At 38.9% G+C, this 4,473-nt stretch overlaps 1 pseudogene; it reads right to left on the minus strand.

Moving 5' to 3' along the window:
• Window positions 1-3,487: 3,487 nt before the first annotated feature.
• LOC102469135 (homeobox protein NANOG pseudogene) lies at window positions 3,488-4,473 on the minus strand (annotated as a pseudogene).

The following is a 4,473-nucleotide window of genomic DNA, read 5'->3' on the forward strand; positions in this document are numbered from 1 at the left end:
ACCACCTCTTTAATCCACTCATCCACTGTTGGGCTTCTAGGTTGTATTAACTATTGTGAATAATGCTGCAATAAATGTAAATGTACGTATATCTCTGATAGTCTAATTTCCCATTCTATAAGTGTATACCCAATGGTTGATTAATTGTCAAACGGCAGTTATATTTTTAGAATTTTTTTTAGAAACCTTGATATTGTTTTCAACAGTTGGCTGTACTAATATACATTCTCACCAGCAGTACATAAAGGTTGCCCTTTTTCTGCAATCTTGCTAGCACTTGTTATTCTTGTGTGTGTGTGTGTGTGTGTGTGTGTGTGTGTGAGAGAGAGAGAGAGAGAGAGAGAGAGAGAGAGAGAGAGAGATCTTGATAACCATTCTGGCTAGGACAAGGTAATGTCTCAATGTGGTTTTGATTTGGATTTCCCTGTGATTATGGATGTTGAACAGGTGTGTGTGTGTGTGTGTGTGTGTGTGTGTGTGCACTTTTTAAACCATTCATATGTCTTTCTTTGAGAGTTGTCTATTGCAGGTAAGACTGGGTTTCTTATATGTTCTGGTTATCAATCCAGAATCCTTATATATTCTGGTTATCAATTATAGTCTTCATAAGACCAGCAGATGGTAAAATGGTTATGTCACTAAACTCCCACATGGCCAACTACCATTTGAGTCCCAGACCCAGCATCTTGAAACTCATGGCAGATGCATGTGTGTGCATTCCCAAAATCCTGAGAGGAGAATGGAGGAGAAGCAATTGTACCATGGCTATTCCCCCAGGGAGTGATTTCTCACTTTATGTCTCTCTGTCACTCTCTAGTTCTCTGCCAAGTGCATATCCTCTATAGCAAGAATCTGTCTCAAAAAAAAAAAAAAAATCAAAACAAAAAAATAAAACAAAGCAAGAGATAGTCTGCAAATATTTTCTCACATTGTGTGGGGTGTCTCTTTGTTGTTTCCTTTGCCACACAAAAGCTTTTTGCTTGATGTAATCCCACTTGTCTATTTTTAGTGTGGTTGGCCTTGCTTTAGGGATATTATTTAAGAAATCTTTGCCTACTCCAATATCTTGAAGTGATTCCTCAATCTTTTTCTCAAGTAATGTTTAATACTTGGGGCTTCACATTTCTGTCTTCAATCCATTTTGAATAAAATTTTGTAAATGATAAGGTAGGGGTTGACTTTTATTCTTATGCAGATGGATATTCAGTTTTGCCAGCAGCAATTATTGAAAAAAAAAAAAAAAACCGATCTTTTCTCCACCAGATTGTCTTGGACCTTTGTAAAAAATCAGTTGTCTGTGGGACCAGCAGATGGTATAATGGTTACATTGCTGGACTCCAATGTAGTCACCCATGGCTTAAGTCTGGGACCCAGAGACCTAAAACTCTCACAGAGCACGTGTGCATGCATGCCCAAAATCCCAAGAGGAGAATGGAGATAAGGAACTGTGGCATGGTCATCCCTCCAGGGGGTGATTTCTCACTTTCTGTCTCTCTGTATCTGTCTGTCTCTCTGGCAAATACATGTGCCCTATACCAAAAATATCTCTTAAGAGAAAAAAAAAATCAGTTGATTGTATGTCCTTACACTTATTTCTGGTTTCTCTATCCTGTTCCATTGTTTTATGTGTCAGTTTTTGTGCCTATACCATGCTATTTTTATTATTACAACTTTGTAATGTATTTTGAAGTTAGATAGTGAGATGCTTCCAAATTCAGTCATTTATTTATTTATGCACAGTATTGTTCTGATAATATGGGATCTTTTGTGGTTTCAGACAAATTTTATAATTTTATGATTATAAATGTATTGTAAATTGTCATGATGTTTAAATTATTAGCCAAGAATGCCTGTTTCTTTTCAAAGTAATATTGATATTATGCATAAAAGAAAACTGACAGGATTGAAGAGTTCTTACCCAGGAAGAACAACAAGTTGCAAAGCAGAAAAGTGTCACCCTCTTAAAATTGCCCTTTGTCATCGTGTACCTGGGAATGCACAGAGAAAACATCACTGATAAAATTCCTTGGTGGTTTAGCATTAATAATAAACATAATGCTCACTGTATCTGTCCTCAGTCAACAATTCAAACCTCTGGACTCATTGGGTAACTTGCAATTATCTGAGTGGTAGCCAGTTTAGGTAATACAAGTTGGGCATAAATAGAAATTAGAGATTTTTATGAAAGCTTTTTAATCTGTTACTCCACAGCTCAGTTACATTTTATGCGATATGTCACAGAGAATGCATCTTCTACAATGCATCGACTGGAGAGAAAACATTATGCGCTTGATGGTATATGTTATAAAAATGTACTTTTCCATCTTCACTAAGGTTGCTAAAGAAAGCAAGAAGCTAAAGTCTTTAAAGCCACAGTGCATAATTTAAAAGTATGTGCAGCTGCTCCGGGGCTGTGTGGGTTGTCTATGTGTGGTTTAGACAGTTGGCAAGAGATTTGGTGCTAGGCTTTGGTGACTAATTGAAGCAATTCTATGGACTCTAGGTGAGTATGAAAATCTGCCCTATTTTAGCAAAAAAACTCTATTGCTTTCCTTTTGTTTTCCCAAACTCTAATGAGAGGATAATTAATTTTTATGGTTTTAAGATTTAGTTTTCCTTAGACTTTCACTGTGGGAAAATAAAACCTACAAAACAAACAAACACAAATCTCTTTACTTGATCTTTGTAAATCATTAGGACTTTATTTTTATTTTTTTATTACTATTTTTTAGAGACTTTTGTCTTAGGCTGTGCTTACTCACCTCAGAGACAGAGAATGGAAAGCGAGAAATCATCCCCCCAGGGAAGATGGCCATGCTGTCATGCTGCAGTAATTTTTCCTCTATTTTCTTCTCAGGATTCTGGGCACACATGTACATGTGCCCAGCATGAGTTTTAAGCCACCAGGTCTGGGACCCAAACCACAGTCTAATACATGCAAGTCCAGCAGCATAACCAATATGCCATTTTGCTGGTCTCTTACATATTTCTTTTCTTTTCTTTCTTTCTTTCTTTTTTTTTTTTTAGCATGATAGATGGCTTATTCATTTGGACTTAAATCAGTGAAATTTGTACTGACACTATCATGATGCAACAAAACACAAATCTTTCTAAAGACTCAGAGAAATTAACAAATTTGGGATTGCAGTAAAACAGAGCCAAAAGGGGCAGAGGAAATCAACAAAGTGCATTATAACTTAACCCTTCACCTGAACACTATGTTTTTAAAATAAGTAAGGTCTCCTATTTCCAGAAAACAGGAATAGTTCTTCATTACACTTATTTGTATTTCTCTTCTTCTTGAGGTTAGATTATAGGACCCTTAAGATTCCCAAACTAGTATAATATTTACGTATCTGTAGCCAGAGACAGTTTTAATCACGTTGTTCATAGCAGCCAAGGTTCTTAAAACCTCTTTGATTAGACTCCAGTCATAACCCACCCACCCACCTTCCAAATTTACACAGCAGGCACAAGAACCAGCATATCAAGGCAGAAGAATACACAGCTCTAAAACAAGAAAACTCCTATGAGGAAGAAAGGAATTCATTCGCCTCCCAGACTGAAATTTGATTGCTATGCTGTATGTTCGGACATCTTCAGACAGCATGTTCATGGAGTAATTTAAGAGTAAGTTCATGGTCTGTGCGGTGCTAAGATACTTAGTGATTTGCTCTATCACATTCTGGCCTTCCCCAGAGGTTTCCAAGATGGTCTCCAAATCACTGTCAGGAGGAACTTGCTGGAACTGTGTGCAGGACTGCAGAGATTCCTCTCTACAGTTATAAAACAATGCATCCCAGGCCAGCAAGCACCAGGTCTGGCTGTTTCAGGAATGGTTAGTCCAGGACAGGCTGCTCCAAGACTGGGTTTTCCAGAACTGGGTGTTCCAGGTCAGGTTATACCCAGGAGAGTTTCCTGATGTGTTCACTGGGCATCCCTGGTGATAGGCGGCATAGAGCCCTGGGTACTCAGCAGGTGTTGAGCCCTTCTGAATCACACCACTGCTGCTCTTTGGCTACTTGTTTTTCTGCCACCTCTTACATTTCATTCCCTGGTTCTGGAACCAGGTCTTAACCTGTTTATAGCTGAGGTTCAGAATTCCAGACAGTTCCTGCATCTGCTGGAGGCTGAGGTACTTCTGTCTCTGCAATTTGTCGTTAAGTACACATAACTCAGTTGCAGAGAACATAGTTCTGGTCTTCTCTTTCTTAAAGTGGACCTTCCCTTCCTTCTTCACTGAGCTCTTGTCTACTTTGGGACTAGTGGAAGAATCTGGGCTCTCCAGAATAAGTGAATCCACAGAGGAAGGGAGGGATGAGACAGTCATGGCATGGGGCACCTCAACAGATGACATTGGTAAGGCCGGTTCCTGTTCTTCAGGCCCACAGCTCACAGGTGCAGGTGGAGAACACATAGAATTAAATGGCTCGGAGCAAGGCAGCTTTGGGGACAAGCTGGATCCACACTCAT

Source organism: Tupaia chinensis, unplaced genomic scaffold (assembly GCF_000334495.1).
Source record: "Tupaia chinensis unplaced genomic scaffold, TupChi_1.0 Scaffold144255_1, whole genome shotgun sequence".
Classification (NCBI taxonomy): domain Eukaryota; kingdom Metazoa; phylum Chordata; class Mammalia; order Scandentia; family Tupaiidae; genus Tupaia; species Tupaia belangeri.